Here is an 18,277-nt window from a genome sequence, read left to right as displayed (position 1 = left end):
AGTGATTCAAGAAGCTCATTTACCAACTGACCATTCTGAATCTTAGCTCCATGCGAAGTCAGAAACCCACGCTCTTTCCACAATCGTCCAAAACTATGAGCCACACCAAACGCACACTGGCTATCAGTGTACACAGTCACTCGTTTCCCTTTTGACAACACACACGCTCTTGTCAATGCAATCAACTCTGCTGCTTTTCGCTGAGTTATGTGGGATACGTGTAGCTTCAACAATTGTGTGCAAAGTCGTAACAGCATATGCCGCAGTCGTATCACCATTCGAAAGCTTGAAGCACGAACCATCTACTCATAAGGTACCATCACACTTTGAAAGAGGAGTGTCCCTAAGGTCTATTCTCCCTTTCGTTTCCTCCTCTGTCCTAAGAAAGCAATCATGCTGTTCAGAAACATCTGTCTCCACTGAAATCGGCAACAACGTAGCTGGATTCAACGTGTTGCATCTCTTTATATGCACATGACTCGCTAAGAGTGTCAACTCATAACCTGACAATCGAGCACTAGTTAAGTGCTGTGTCTTCGTCCTGTTTAACAATGAATCCACTGCATGTGGAACCATTACAATCAACGTATTATCCATCACCAAGCCAGCAGACTGTCGAATAGAGACAGCCGCTGCCGCTGTGGCTCTCAAACACCTCGGCAACGCTCTAGCTACCGGATCCAAAGTCGACGAGAAATACGCACATGGACGTTGCATATCGCCGAAATGTTGTGTCAAAACTGACAATGCACATCCCTCTCTCTCGTGGACATAGAGTGTGAAAGGCTTACTGTAGTCGGGAGTACCCAACACAGGAGCCGAACACAACGCATCACGCAATTCTGAAAAACTCTTCTGGCATTCGTCAGTCCAAGGAATAGGATACAGAGTATCCTTAACAGTAAGAGCTATCAAAGGTTTCGCAAGAAGTGAAAAATTTGGAATCCACTGTCTACAATACGATGTAATACCCAGGAAAGCACGCACTTCTCTCTGAGTAGTTGGCACACTCATTTTCGCAATTGCTTGGATTCGTTCTGGGGTCAATCTTTTTCCCTCCTTCGATAAGAGATGACCTAAGTAGGTCACTTCTTGTCGACAATACTTCAGCTTTGAAAGAGACACCTTATGATGGAAGTCAGACAAATGACTCAACAACGACAAAGTAGCTTCTTTACAAATCTCTTCATTGTCAGCAGCAACTAACAAATCGTCGACATACTGAACAAGAGCAGCACCATCAGATAAGACAATCGTATCAAGCTGTGTTTTCAAAGCCTGACTATAGATTGATGGACTCTCACAATAGCCTTGAGGAGCGCGCTTGAACCGGAAGCTTCGACCTCCTAAAGAGAAGCCGAAAATATCTCTACTCTCCTCGGCAATCGGGATGCTGAAGAAAGCATTCTTCAAATCAATCACCGAAAACCAATTGGCTGAAGCTGGAATCATGGTCAGTAAGGCAGTAATATCTGGAACAACAGGAAATTGCGGAACTACAATCTTATTCACCTCGCGAAGATCGATCACAAACCTATATACAGGCGGTTGTGAAGAATTAGTATGTTTCAGAACAGGCAAAACCGGACTATTGCACACATTAGCTCTCGTTTTTCAATCACATCTTTCTCAGTCAGGTCATGAATGATCGCTAGCAATGCTCTTTCACCATCACTAGAGATCCTATATTGGGGAATACGTGGCATTCGAACATTTGCTTTCAGCGTCACAACATATGGCGGTATCTCCAAAAGACCCACATCATTAGGACCAGTAGCCCTAAGAATATCAGGAAGAGAAGACAATTTGGCTGGGAGTCGGTCTTTCGACAAATACATCGGAGAGATCACTCTCTTACCTAATGTAAGTTGTACTCCCGAAGGAGAACATTGTAGTGTCGCATACAATCTTTTCAATAGATCCAATCCCAACAAATTCTCACCACAACCTGTCGTCAAAACAAGGGGTGCTTCGAACTCACAAGGTCCAACAGAAAGAGACAAAGGACTAGAAATCGGGTTTCTAATTGGGGCGCCAGAAAATCCTACTGAAACATTCGTCAAGCCAGACAAAGGTGCGCCAGGGAGTTTAGAGTGCATAATAGAACTATTCGCAGCACCAGTATCCAACAGAAAAGGCTCTGACACACCTGATGTAATCACTTCAACATAAGGTCCACTCTGATCTACTGGAACTGAAACAACTCCCTCTCTTTGTCTATGGCTGTCCTAGCAATCATTACCGTCCATATTTTCACCTTCGACATAGTAGTCATCAGCATAGTACTGAGTCGTCCTACCAGACGCACCATTTTGCTGATCAAAACAATTCATTGAATTTTGTGGAGGAAAGGAACGCGCATTCTGGGGGAACACACCACGTCCCCTACCTCTAGAAGCTTGCTGAACACCTCGACCCCTCACCAGAAACACCATTTGCGCGATGTAACAGAACCGGGCAACTATTTTTAAAATGGCCCTCTTCTTTACAATATGCACACTGATTAAGGCCTACAGGAAAACGCGGTTGAGGAGGCTCAAACCTTTGCGAGTTTCTCTGAAACTGCTGAGGCTGCTGATAATCACGTTGGCTACTACGAGGCGGATATGCTTGCTGCAAAAGAACCTTTGTTTTCAACTCTTTAGTCTTCTTGTCTGCTCTATCCTTCTCATCCTTATCCCTATTTCCGTAGTACTGTGCAGTAGCCAATATCTGTTGTGATGAGGAAACAGCCCAAAAACTCTCTGAATCCTTCAATTTAGTACACAACTCGGGAAGTAAGTTATGCACAAACTTATCAACAAACAACCGTTGACCACCTTCCGTACTCATGTCTTGACCACTATGGTCAATAAACGTTTCTTCAAACCTAGTGAAGAAATCAAACACACTTTCATCTTTCTTCTGCTTACATGCAGACAAATTGTCCCAGTTTACTCGTATAGCAGGCATTAAAGTCTTCATATAAGTAACAATCCTACCAGGAAGTTCTGCAACTAGAGGCTCAGGTTTAGCACCACCAACTTGTCGACCATCCGCAGCACCAATATTAACCCAGGTATCACCTAACTCTTGCGCATGATCCGTGTGACGAATCAATCCCCATAAAGGCTGTGGAACCACATTTCCAAACAACATGTCTATATCAGCTAGATTCATAATACATGAGTCTGCAGTCTGTGATAATTCCTTATAATACCCTGCAGGATTTTTACGGGGGTCAGGCAAAGTCTGCTTAAGAGCCAAAACTTCAGCTCGCTTCCACGGAACATGTACCCAGACACGTTGAAAATGGGCTGGTGCAGCTACAATACCAGCATTAACATTGGCCTGAACGGCCTCTTTCCACACCGGAGGAACCTCCCTCATTGGATATTGTCGCACTTTCCTCCTAACAGAAGGATCAGGCTCAAACAACGGCTGAGAAGGAGACTTACTCCTAAACGACAACAATGTCGCAACTGCTCTCTCAACATCGAGACCCACTATAGTTCCCTTCGCAAACTCGGACTGTACACGGAATAACTCAGGCGGAGTCTGTCCCAATTCACCATCTTCCCATTCTTCATGAAGGAAAGTACACATTTCATCAAAAACATACCTCTGCTTCGGTGCTTCCCATTGACGGAAGACATCCATAACAGATTCTAAATCATATCTCAAAGTATTAGTAACCCATTTACGTGCCAAATGATCCAGTACTGTCCGCTCGTCGGGACCAGGCAATTGGCTAAGTAATTGTTTACGCTCTGAAACAGGGGTCATACCTAGTGACCCAAAGAGAGGGGAAAGGAGACCAATAACGGTATCAGTCATCCTCTGTTGAACAGAAGGAGAAGTTGACAGAAGTACAGGAGACAAGGCAGACTGAGAGGAAACCAATATAGGAGCGGTAGCAGAAGAAGTAGCAAGAACAGGAGACAAAGTCGTAAGAATTGGAGACGGAGCAGGTAGCAAAGTCGGCGGCCCTTGAGAAGGCTGCGCCAGAGGAATAGGAGCCAACTGAAGAGGAGCTGGCGGCTGTGCAATAACCGGAGGCAAAGCAACCGGAGGTTGCGCAACTAAAGGTTGCGGAGGTGCTGTAGCACTTTGCACATAAGGGGGTGGCGACCTCAGCAAATGGGACATCAAAGGATCCTTCTCAAGTTCCTTCGTCGCATCTTGCTGATGAGGTGGCAAAGCTGGATAACACTTATCAATTGCCATTTTACGTTGCCTGTGCAACTGCTCACTCGCTTGTTCTTCTTCATTATCTTTAAACTGTATAGCAGCTTGCATTATCGAAATACCCTTCTCTCTGATATTTCTCTTCGCTAATTTAAATTCTTTCTGTTTGGCTTCCTTTCGCCAGAGGCGGAAAGAGTCAAACATCGCCGGCCGGGCTTTCTTCTTGAAGAGTTTAACTTCTAAATTATCTATAATCTCCGTGTCATAACTACCATATTGGGGCCACTTTAGGACACCGTCCTTTCTAGTGTAGCGAATCCACACTTCATTATACGTGATGGGGCCCACGCCATGTTTCAAATAGAGCTCATAGGTTGGAGTTCCAATCGGAGGAACCGGACACGAATCCTCCAATCGGGAATCCCTATTACAACCACAACAAAATAACTTTCCAAGTCTGCTAAGACCAGGCATCTTCGCTCACTAGTCTAGCTTCAAACTTCAAGAGAATATCGAATAAGATAGTCTCGTGAATACACGAGTCCCTCGGCTTTGGAGCTTGCAAGTCCCAAATCAAAGATCCCCAGGATACCCACAAACTAAGGACTGGGAGACGCTCCACTCATACTTAACTGAGGTATCGATCCCGTCACCAGAAGACCCGTCTATCGTCTCGCTTTACAAATCATCTAAGGGCTCCAAGACAGGGCGACAGTAAGGGCAGCAGTCCTTCGTAGCCGTCGGAAAGCGGGGAACCTCGCAGCACGGACTTTCGGACCACGACGACATACAGGGGTCGATGAAGTGGCAGGCCTTCCTCCAGAATTTTCACACGAAGCTCCTCACGATCTTCAGTCTTGGACCGGTACCGCTGAAGTCGCCCCGTGTTGGGCGCCAATTGAAGAACCGGGTTTTAGAACCCAGCGGCGCCAGGGGAAACGCCCGATGTCTCAGAGTTCACCTGTCTTGGCATACAGAGACTCGGGATACTTCTTGGTGACGTCAAAGATCAAATTTATTGGCTGCAGCCGGTAACAGAGATCCTAGAAGTACAACACGGTGTATGTTCTCAGGAGACTGCTCAACTTTACAAAGCAAGCCATCCCTTTTTATACAACAAATTGTGCTTCAGGCAGACATTCCTTATTTACAGTTTGACCACTCACATATTTCCACGACAGGAGCATGATGACAAGCCCATTTTTCAGTTTTTCCAGCCCAAAATTAATCATCAAACAAACCCATAATAAACATTCTTCTTTTGGACAAGTTGGAGACAAACCCATAATAAAAGACCTCAACCCAAATCGTAAATAGGCCATAAAAGAAGGAACAGAAACAGATGAGAAGCAAGATAGAAGGGTGTGTGCATGTACCATAAACTCAGCAATGTCCTGCTCTTTGATCTCTATCTTGACCAGCTAAAGGGCAAGAACTGGTTTGGCAAGGTCAGTTTCCGGCAGCAGGGTCAGTTCACTTCAGGTCAAACAGGAGTCAGTAAAAACTCAAGCTAAGGTGTACGTGTCCCAGAGACTTGTTCAGCCACAGTCTTAGGCCTATGTGAGGGCAACCACAAAATGGCTGCCATGCACAAAATGGAACCCAAGGGTTTCAGAACGAAATCGTCAAATACACAGTGAATCCATCAATGTAACATGACTGAAACACTCATGCTTGCTGAGCTCACTGTTTACGGTTCGCTGTTACCAAAATCGTAACAGAACCACGACCATTACGACCCAGGGTCAGAATTCACGGAACCTCAGGACGGGCTTGCCTTTGGTGCGCCTTCTGCGTGCCAGCGGAGCACCAGCTGCGCGGCAGGCAGAGTATGCTCTTTTTATAAGTTTTGCGCACTAGAGCGCTACCCCACCTGTTCCCGCCCCTGCCAGCCGACAGAGGAGCAATTGAGCCTCCTGTACCCTCCTCAGCAAACGGTAACAACCGCGGTGGAACGGGGTATGAGGCTGGGGCCCTAAAGCAGGAGACTGCTCACGTTCATGTAAGTGGAGTATTTAAAAACTAATAATGTGCAAAGGAGCAGAATGAATTATTTAAAACAACAGCAGCATAAATTAAAAAAAAGTTAGCAGCAAAGAACCCCCAAGCAAAGCAAATCCAGGAGTGCTAAACTGTTTACATGCGTCCGCTGAGCGGCAGGCAGGCATGCTCTTTTTATAGGTTTTGCGCACTAGAGCGCTAACCCACCTGTCCCCGCCCCTCTCCAGCTGACAGAGCAATGGAGCCTCCTGCACCCTCCACAGCAAACGGTAACAACCGCGTGAGGTACGAGGCGGGACCCTGAAGCAGGAGACTGCTTGCGTTCACTTAAGTGCAGTATTTAAAAACTAATATTGGTCAAAGGAGCAGAATGAATTATTTAAAAGAACAGCAGCATACATTTTAAAAAGCTAGCAGGAACGAACCCCCAAGCAAAGCAAATCCAGGAGGGCTAAACTGTCAACTGACTGACATGCATACACATGATGTGGTCTGGGGCTAAGCTGGCAACTTAAATCCTGTAGGCCGGGTACCAAATCTGGCATCAGCAGAATGTAAACCATTTGATCCCGATCAGAGTGCTCAGTTTCACAGAGTCTACAATGTGTAAATATTTAAATGAATTGCAATTAAACAATGTGGATATTAAAATTCATTGAAGTGAAGTACAGCACCTTGTTGCTCCCAAAAAAACTTAATAATAAGTGCAGGGTCAGATAAACGCAGCACTGGCTCATTCTTAGGGGCCTGACTCCCTTTTTTCCAAACATTAATCAATCAATCAATCAATCAATCAATCAATCAGGGAATTGTGGAGTGCGCTACTCACCCGTGAAGGTCTCAGGGCGGTGGGGGCGGGGGGAGGTGCAGCTCTGAGCAGTCGAAGAGCCAGGTCTTGAGGGTCTTCCTGAAGATGTCCACAGCAGGGGCACGTCTCATGTTGATCAGGAGCTTTTTCAAGGTCTTTGCCACGAGGTAGGAGAAGGCTCTTTCACCCGTTCTGTCACTGCGGATGCGAGGAGTTTCGGCGAGGGCGAGGTAAGCGGATCGGAGGTTTCTCTTGGGTGCATGGAAGGAGATTCTGGGGTCTGGTGTTGTGGAGGCATCTGTAGGCATTGGTGAGTATCTTGAAGGTTAATCTGTTCTCGACGGTAAGCCAGTGGAGGTCTCGCCGATGCTGGGTGATGTGTTTGTGTTGAGGGATGCCGAGGATGAGTCTGGCTGCCGTGTTCTTTATGATCTGAAGCTTGCGTTGCAGGGATTTGTTGATCCCGGCGTAGAGGGTATTTCCGTAATCCAGTCTGCTGGTTATGAGTGCATGGGTGATGGTCTTTCTTGATTCGGTGGGGATCCATTTGAAGGTCTTGCGAAGGATGCGGAGGGTGTTGAAGCAGGTAGAGGTGATGGATTTGATCTGTCGGGTCCTTTTGAGGTACGAGTCGAGAATGATGCCGAGGTTCAGGGCGTGGTCCATGAGGTTCGGGGGCTACAGAGGGCAGTGGGCCACCAGGTGTTGTCCCATGCAGATAGGGAGGGTCCGAGAATGAGGGCTTCTGTCTTCTCCAAGTTAAGTTTCAGGCAGCTGCTGCTCATCCAGGAAGCAATGTCCTTCATTCCTTCCTGGAAGCTCATTCTGGTGGTGAGGGGGTCCTTAGTGAGAGAGAGGATGAGCTGAGTGTCATCGGCATAGGATACTATGCTGAGTCCATGCTATCTGCCAATGGCGGTGAGGGTATCCTTGTAGATGTTGAAGAGCGTGGGGCTGAGCGACTATCCTTCAGGTACTCCGCAATTGATCTCTGTGGGTTCAGAGAGGAAGGGGCGAAGTCTGACTCTTTGGGTTCTGCCGGTGAGGAAGGAGCTGAACCAGTCAAGGGCGGCACCCTGAATGCCAGCATTGTGGATTCTGGCACTGAGAGTGTGGTGAAAGACGGTGTAGAAGGATGCAGGTAGGTTGAGTAGTATCAGGGCCGCGGTGTGTCCTTGATTGAGGAGGGTGTGGATGTCGTCTGTAGCAGTGAGTAGGGCAGTCTCGGTACTGTGATTGCTGTGGAATCAGGATTGGGAGGCATCGAGGATGGCGTTCTCTTCGATGAAATTAGTTAATTGAGCGTTAGTGATCTTCTCTGGTACTTTGGCAGCGAAAGGGAGGCGAGAGCTAGGTCAGTAATTCATGAGGTCGGTCGGGTCTGCTGGGGGCTTCTGGAGGGGTTTGATTTCTAGTAGTTTCCAGCCATCTGGGTATGTGCTGGCTTCGAAGGTTGCATTGATGGTCCATCATAGCTCAGGTGCAATGGTTGCGGCGGCTCTGTGGGAGATGTTCGGAGGACAGGGGTCGGTGGGGCTCCTGAGTGAATGCCTTTCATGGTCCATGCTGTGTCTTTGGTGGTGACTGGGGTCCAGGAGGAGATGGTAGGCTGGCTGTCATTGCTGGGGGAGGAGTGGGTTTGGTGTCTGTAGTCTGCTTGTTGAGGTTGTCATAGAGGGATCTTATTTTCAGGTGGAAGTAGGAGCCAAGGGCCAGATGTAGGAAGCCTAATACCGGTCGCTAACAGCCGAAATTATCGAATTTCTGCCGTTAACGACCGGTATTAGGCTTTTCTGATGTAGGGGCCTAATCTAAGGATTCAGTAATTTACCGAATCAGTAATTTAAGGAATCAGTAAATTACCGAATTCTTAAATACTGATTTGGTAAATTACCGAATTCCTAATGTAGGCAGCACTTACATGAGTGCTTTTCCCATGTTAAGATTCGTTATTTACCACCAACTAGAAGTTGGTGGTAAATAACGAAAAAAAAACAAAAAGCAATTTCATGCAAATTATTTCAGTGCCATGTGGCAGACATACATGCCCTTAGGGCATGTATGTGTGCCGCATGTGCTCCCATACACAATTGAGAGGTGCAACAGGGTGTTAAAGTGACACCCTGCCACCCTTCAATGTTTTCCCCATTTTACCGAATCGGTATTTACCGATTTGGTAATTCCAATTCATTCCTATGGGCCTCCAGGCCCATAGGAATGAATGGAGAATACGAATCGGTAAATACCGATTCGGTAATACTTACCGAATTTTTCCCTACATAGCATTTACCGATTCTAAAATAAAGAATCAGTAAAATTCTGTATTTTAGAATCGGTAAATGTCCCTCACCTACATCTGGCCCCAAGTTTGTTGCAGAGGTCCTGGGAGGGTGTGATGTCTGTGGCTTTGCTGGGGGCTTGGTGAATTCCTAAATGATGTTAAAGAGTTCTTTGGAGTTGCTGGTGTTGGCGTGGATTTTATTTAGAATATAGGTCCTTTTGTTGGATCTGAAGAGTTGGTGGTATTCTGTCATGGCGTTCTTGTAAATGGTGTGGTCCTCTGAAGTTCATAAAACTAGAAAAACTTAATAAAAACGAAAACTCCAGGTGGTGGGACTGTGCTACTCTTAAGCAATATCTCAGGCTTCACAGAGTACCAAGAGGATTACGTTCACAGACTTTCCCCACCTTTGAGGATCTTGACGATGACTTATTAGATAAATGGGAAGAAACACTCAGTACCAATTCAAACAAATTCAAACACCCTAATACTCATTCTAATTGAGAGCGCAGAACGTAAGATGGCTAAGTATCAAGTAGAAATCAGTGAGTTGGAAAAGGACATCCAAGACATGGACTTAAAAGACGCAACTGAAAAAAATTACAAAATAATGAACAACATTTTACTTAAACACCAAAATGAAATAAAAGAACGCAAAACAAGACAACTAAAGAGAGACGAAGCAGACTACCGAGAAGGGCGAGTTTTCACGTTTGCCAGGAAATATGATCAACTTATCAGGAAAACACCACGGGCGGATCAAAACACCAGAGCGGAAGTTTCAATCTCATCCAGCTCCACCTCTCTTAATAGCATCCCAAACAGCGACAGTGAAAATGAAAACCAAACTTCGTCCACGACTACCGCAGGACCCAGCACAAACCCTTTAGGATCGACCAACAAGAATTTTTTGAGAGAAATACAGACAATCAGACGAGAGACCCGCACACGACCAAATACCATGGACAGAAGACCCGGAGAGGCAACAGAGCCGGCAAGAGACACATACAGGGAGAAGCTACGGTCGGTAACGAAGAAATGAATAAAGAACCCAACTTAGAAGTTCAAGTTGTAAACCTCTCCACTGAACCTCTAGATACCAATATGATCTCATTATTAAGTAGAGGTCTTAGCTTCAACCCTCTAGAACAAGGGGATCCTTGTAGGGCCAAAATAGATTTATTCAAATTCATACGAGGACTCAAAATAAAAAACCCTTTGCTGGTCATCCAAGAACATCAAACAACACCTCTGGTGCAACTGCCAGTGAACTTCCAAATGCACAGACCATTAACGATGTACAGGCTACTCATTTATTACTTTCTCTTACAGACTTCGATGATCCACCGAATTCGTTTGAAAATCTCCTGAACGATCTGGAGCTAGACACCAACCAAACAATTGGTAGCGGCCTCAAAAAGAAGTCCAAATGGACCCCAACTTTACCAGGAGGCAACCCAGTTGATTTATTCTATAATCGAGTCCTCAGTGACATTGAAAAACACGAGAAAGCCCTGGTAACCAGGAAATTTAGATATACTGACAATTTGTCCAGGGAAGAAAGAATCGCTCTCAAGTCTCTCAGTAACAACCATAATCTCATCATCAGAGAAGCGGACAAAGGGGGGAATGTGGTTGTCATGGACAAAATCGATTATCATAACGAAATTCTCTCCCAACTAACTGATACCAGCTGCTACTTAAGTATTGACTACAACCCCATGGGTCCTCTCACCATTCTCATTAACAGACACCTCTCAGAATGGCACATGCAAGGACTAATTAATGAAGAAGAATATTTATACATGAAGGTGATAAGACCTACCTACCCGTGGTTATATACTCTTCCAAAAACTCACAAAGCTTGTGCATTTCCACCCGGAAGGCCGATCATATCGGGCATCGGAGGGCCAACAGAAAAACTTTCACAATATGTTGATGTGCTTTTAAATCCTATGGTCAGCAACTTACCATCCTTTATACAAGATACCAAACACATCCTAGGTGTCCTAACTGACATGGAGTGGCAACCAGACCTGATCTTGGCCACCCTAGATGTGGTTTCGTTGTACACCTCAATTAATCCAGAGATGGGATTAACAGCAGTGAACAAATTCCTGAAAAACAGACCGATCACCCTTTGGGAACACACCAAAATGCTCAGCACCATGATGCAGATCATATTGACGAACAACTACTTTCTCTATGACAAAAAATGGTACAGACAAACCAACGGCGTAGCCACGGGGTCCAAATTCTCCCCATCCTTTGCCAACCTTTACATGGGAGCACTGGAAGCGGAATTCATCTGGGGCAACAAAGGTCAAGCCTGGGTAGACTACATAGTCTACTGGGGTAGGTACATTGACGACTGTCTACTGATATGGTGCGGGACACAAGAGAAACTAGTAGAGTTCTGTAAATATCTGAACAACAATGACATGGAGATGAAATTCACAAGCCACATCAGTAACACAAACGTCACCTTCCTAGATGTGGAAATATACATCAGTAACAATACCCTACAAACCGCCTTTTTCGTAAAGAGACCTCTTGTAATGCAATCTTACATGCAAGCAGCTGACATCCCCCTAATCAGATAAACTCGATCCCCTATGGGGAGTTTATACGTGCCAGAAGGAACTGTAGTGACAACAGTGAATTTGACCTATGCATGCAAGACATGACGAAAAGATTCTCCAACAGAGGATACAATGCTGGGATCATACATAAAGCAAAGAAGAGAATCCAACGAATCGATAGAGAAGTAACACTCACCAAAAAAAAGACACAGGATGCAGCAATCCAACCAGTGAGATTGATCATGGATTACAATGACATCAGCACAACAGTAAAAAGGAGCGTTATTAAACACTGGGGCATCCTATTAGCTGACAGAACATTAAAAGACTCAATCACCACCAGACCGCAGATTACATATCGACGCGGCAGAAATCTGAGAAATAGACTATGTCCTACAGTGCCACATGGCACTAAGACAGTTACATGGCTAACGAAGAAATCCAAGGGATTCTACAAATGTGGTTATTGTAGAATGTGCAAATGGGCCAACCATGCTACTAAGACTTTCAATGGCTTCCACACAGAACGATACTCTATTAATACCAACATAAACTGTGATTCCAGATATGTGGTTTACATCATCCAATGCATGTGCCAGAGCATATATGTGGGCAGTACCATCCGACCATTAAGAGAACGCATCAGAGAACACGCACGGGCCATTCTACAACAAGATGCACGCTATCCGATGGCAATACACATGGCCACTTGTGCCTCTCAAGGCACAACGAAGGATTTCAAGTTTTTTGGTATAGACATAGTTGAAGCTAACGTGAGAGGTGGCAATCGAGAATTGAGACTTAGACGTCAAGAAGCAATCTGGATCATGCGTCTGCATTCCGTTAAGTACGGACAGAACACGGATGACGAGCTTCATTTTTTCCTGGGACCATGAACTATGACACTAGCTCATCCTTGTACATTGCAGTATAATGAAGAATCACACGTTCAAAAAAAAATTGTTTTCCTGTTGTTTTCCATAAATTAATGTCTATGATCTCCTTAAACACAGATATCAGTCAATTACCAGGTGTTTATTCATTCTCCCCGTCTTGACTACTTTATTGTCAACTTTCTTCACTTACATGCCCTTATATTGCTATCCCTTGCCTAATCGGTATTCTCTGTGCACGCTAATGCATTACGAGTGTTGACACTCACACCTGTTCTCTTTCCTGACCACATGACTGCTTTTCCAGGCTTACAACTACCTTCCTAAGATGACGTTTTTCATCTTATTCTTTAGTCTCTGTTTACTTGTCAAATTCAAATCCTTCCTTTTACCTTCATATTTGTTTTGTACTTACGAAATCTGGTCTTCTGTTTTGCCCCTTTTTTGTGACCTGACGTCATCGGAGTCTTTCTTTCATTTTTGATAGCGGCGATTAGTGCTCTAGCCGCTTTTTACACGTGGTGTTTTGGGTCCATATAAGACCTCCTAGCGCCAGGCCAGGGTGTTTCCCGTATCCGGTTAATACCTTCAAGTCCACACAACGGCCGAACCGGTAAAATTGTGGTAGCGTTTTGTTGCCACTTAATCCCATGTGCCCGTAATCTTGTGCCCTCATTCCTTGTGATAGTTTCCGTTTCCAAAAACTCATTTCTCCTTTTTCAGCCGTTTGAATACTGACAACAGGCATTACCCGCCTTTTGTCGATCAATACCTTCAGTCTACTCACCTTATCCTAGTGCAGATTTTTCAACTGCAAGAACTGACACACGGAACAGGAGCGGTCTGGAATTATCACCGTTCCCCCGGTGAGTGACTAGGCACTATTCTGTCTATCTTGTTTTTCTGGCGCAGCACGCACAGACTTGCTGCTTTGCCTATACTAAAACCGTCCCTTATTTTTTCTTTTCCCTACAGACAACATATTTACATACAATAGTGCAGGTATTTTCTCTTATTTTATCCTTTCTATTTCCCCTTTTCTTTCCATCATCATTTAAGGAACTATGAACTGTGATTAAATAACTACTCATGGACTCTTTTGTTGTTTTAGACCGAAGATTGTTTGCATTTGATGACTGGTTAAAACAATATATTTTGTTTAGCGTTTGTTTAAATTCTGTGAGTACATACTATTATTAATCACGCTCTGGGTTAACTCTATTAAGAATGAAATAATTAAGTTCGGTTTATGACGCATATAATGGATACATATTTATGTGGGCATACTTACTTTCGACTCCTGGGAAGAGGGAACAATGATTATATGATAATATTTCAATAGATATCGTGAGCCTACTGCAATTACGTTAGCACACATGCTAAGCTCGATTTTTCTATGATGCAATGTTTTGATTACATATTTTGATTTACTAACTATCATGACCGGAGTTGTCAATTTTGAAAAATATTTTTGTTTACAGTGCATTCTACACTAAAAAAGGCACAATATGACTAACAGGACGAGTATATAATGCTCTGTTTCGTTTGACATGTATAGCTCACATCACTGGCTTCACTACACTGCACTTTTGTATAATCTGATCATGCATAGCAATCTGTTTTCAGCTCTCAATCGTTTTCTGACAGGCAATTAGCTCCTAAATAATAGAAGTTACCAATACTTCTGCTAGCCATTAGGTTTTCTTCTGCGTTCTGATCTGTTTATCCCTTTTTTACCGAACTTTTATCTTGATTTTTACACACACCAAAGGTTAAGTCACCGCATAAATGTTCTCACGTTAGGTGTACCCTTTAGATGTGCCAGTCACTTAAACTTGTCCTTTCGCACAACTCTTCTCTCTTGGTTTCCACAGTCACAGGTCTTTCGGTATCTTCATAATTTCACGCTGTTAGTACGTTTCTTGTAAATATTCCCACACTTTCCTTTGTATCACTTCCAGCCCTGAAGAGTCATTGGGTTAACACCCTTACTGACGAAACACGTGTCGGCTGGTTTCTGTTTTTGTTGGATCTCCTCTGAATAGGAGTAACAGTCATACACCAATTAAAAAACAAGAATGAAAATTGGACACTATTGCGTGATCTTATCCATTCAGAACATTTAATTTGATTACTTATGTCATTGAATTTGCTGTGTGCGCTTGACTTGACATTTACTGTACATAAGGGTAGTGTTCTCACCCTTGGGTTTCAGAGTTATAGGGTTTTCTCTGAACAAGCTGCACCAAACTACTGTACCCCTTTCACAATTACTCTACCACTACATGTTGTGCGCCATCCATTCTGAACATTGATAACCCTTCGCGGAATTGTTACATGTTTTCAAACTTTATGAGTTCTAGACTTTTCACCAGGAATAATCCACATGGTATATCCATAAACCTTTAAACAATGCATATCTCTGCTTTCCCTTATTGGATTTTTGTCATTTTGGTGATGCTTTGTTTATTACATTTTCAAAGTTAGCTTGGAATTTTTCTTGTTTGGTGTTTTGTTTTTATTTCTATTTTGCTACTGCATAAACACTTTACACATTACCCTAAGTTTAGTCTGTCTGCTTTGTGATGTAACTTCCCGGGGGTTGGGCTCAGGTTATTTTAGAGACTTTGACAGTTCAGCCTGACAAGAAGCGTTATTATTCCTTGAGGTGGGCAAACCCCCGCCACAAATCACAATCCACTTCCTTACAGTATACAGTATCCAGTCCAGGTTTTACTTTAGATAACATCTATTCTTTACAGAGAATACATTCCTGGACTTACCTAGCAAGCAGTCCACCTTTTGCCTGCAGTCCACTCCACATTTTAGTCTATATCCAGTCTAATCTTTTCTTGGAAACTGATTTGTTTTACATTCAATTTCTTTCCTCTTAATCTAACACACATTTTTCATTTAAACCTGTCCGGGTTTTATATAGAATTAATTATGTTTATTTCATCACAGGCAATCCTTGTGGTATACAAGCCTGCTCACTAAGCCAGAAATTTCACCACACAAAGTTATCAGCAACTTGAAGAAGTATGGCAATGAAGGGTGCAGGGACATGGGCTACCCATGATCAGTGGGTACCTGCAGAATCACAGTAAGGCAGGGTTCCAGCACACAGATGTCACAGGATCATTGGATGCTTTTAGACATGAAGTGACATATGGCCAGGAATACAAGCCATGCATGATTATTAGGTGCATGAAAAGATGTGCTAATGAAGCCTGTAGGCACTTAGGCCACTCATGGTCACCGGGAACAGGTAGAGATGGGGTAATGAAGGGTATGGGCACACCTGCCTTTCAGTATAATCCCAGTGCTGTTAGAGTTGTGGCGTTGCTGGGTGCAGGCATAGAGCAGTGTTTGCTTGGGCCTCAGGATGAAGCATGTCAGCTTTTGAGGATGATACAGGGAGACTGAAGGGCAAGCAGAACTTCCAGTATCAGCTGGCCCGTGTCTTCTGACCACCTTCTGGCACGACACTCATTCAGGGGTTAGTTCTTTCCATGCTCGTCAGTTTACCTTCTGGGTCTTTCAGCAGCAGTAGGTACAGCAGGGTTTCTATTCAGTACTTAGGGTATAGTCCTCACTCTTTGAAGGAGTCAGACCAAGATTATCATTTTGAACCTTTCCACACACTACGCCTGTACACTGATGTGTGCATAGCTTCTGGAAGTAAAGGTGGGCAGTGGATATGCTGGTGGAGTTATCCTATTTCAAGTCCAGGGTCAGATTATCCAAAGGTATCTCTCCAGTAAGATTTGAAATCTCACCCTACAGTTTTTTGGGGCCAAAACGCATTTTCCATTTAGCTACCCACTACTCTATGGCAACCATTAGTAGGTGCATCTATCATCTTGCTTTTGTGTATTCCAGATACATAGGTTTTGCAGTTGCTGCAAAGCACAGGGTATAGGGGACGTGGAGGTAGCCCAAGTCCTTTTGAAATGGATGTGCTCCAGTCTGTGCTTCCAGGCCCCAGTTGTTGTCCAAGTGTTCCTCTCTGTCAGGTCACACCTTGACCAGCTGGAAGAGGCTAATTTTCAGTCCACAGCAAGGATAACTAACCCTGTTTCTTTTGGTACTTAGATACATACATCATCAGACACAAAATCTTGTAAGGAAGTACTATTATAAGGTAACACTCTGGGGGCAATGCTTCTAGAAACACTGATAGACAGATATGGAGATATGTGATGGTTAATGCAGTACAGAGACAGAGAGCTACATACTCACATTGATCTACATCCTCAATTAGGGACACTCTGAGTGTCTCTCAAGAACTATGTGGAATTTACAAGACTTTCAGAAAGATTGGGCTATTTTGGGATGAGACTTTAATCAAAACATTGATGACAAGCTAAACAGAGCAAAGAGAAGTATTTGATCACTGAGTGTCATTGCAGCTGACAATTGGACCCTTTGTTGGATTTAGGCCTGATTGACATAGTGGAATCAATACCAGGGGCCTGTTTCACACAGGTAAACATTCACTTTAGAGGAAGTTTTTTTTTTTCCCATTCACAAACAAATGTTACAATTAGTATCTTTACGACTGAGGAGCCTCCACACTTGTGGTAGAGATGTAACACTTAAAAAGATAGTACAGGCCTATCCCAAAAGGTAGATTTTAAATTGTGCCCTCCACCTCTCACACATGGTCATTAGCATATCAGTAATTTATATACAAAGGTATGTTCTGCTTCCATACAAGCAAAGTGCTACCTTCTATACACTATTAATCCAAATAAAATAAGGCCTAACAGCTACTACCTCTAAAGATTCACTATAGACTTCAAGCAAGCATTGAAGGAAACAATTCTGAAACATTTCCTGCACAGAGCCATATAAAGCTGCTGTCACCATTTCAATCAAAACATTTGGAAACAGTGTAAATGTAGAATATGCAGCAATCAGCTTATTTTCCCGCAATATTAAAACAACAATAGCACTGTCATCTGCAACAGTCAGATAATTAGCTAACAACTACAAGCCCCTTATGAAATATGCATACAACCAACACCACGCACAAACTACTAAGGGCCTGCTTTGGATCTTGGCAGTCTTACCGCCGTCCCACTATGATAGCAGTCCCTAGTACTCTGCTGAGTGTACAGTCTTTCGCCCACCCATATTTAGATGCATACAGGCTGCCTTGCCGTCTGCATCAACAGAGTGTTTCCCGCCTTGGTCACAGCACACTGCCGTTGACACAGTGGACTTCAATGCTTGTGAATAATTCACCATCACCATCAGAGCAGCGGGTTCTGGTTGAGCAGATTTCGATTTTACAGTTGTGCTGGCAGTCTACTAGCCGCGGTTCCGAGACAAAGGGAGTCCATTGCAGTATGTGCTCAACAATGCACCATCACTGTGGTCATTGGATCGATGCTAGTGGAGCACACCTGATGCCCATTGGCCAAATAGAAACACCTGCATGCCACACTATAAAACACACTTCATTTCAGACCAAACGCGATTGAGGCAAAGCCTGTAGCCATTCAGCATGGCTCCCTATTTAGAGATAGACTGGCAAATA

The sequence above is a fragment of the Lissotriton helveticus genome, chromosome 10 (genome assembly GCF_964261635.1).
Source record: "Lissotriton helveticus chromosome 10, aLisHel1.1, whole genome shotgun sequence".
NCBI lineage: Eukaryota > Metazoa > Chordata > Amphibia > Caudata > Salamandridae > Lissotriton > Lissotriton helveticus.
The sequence above is the reverse complement of the archived record's forward strand: the minus strand, read 5'-3'. Positions refer to the sequence as shown.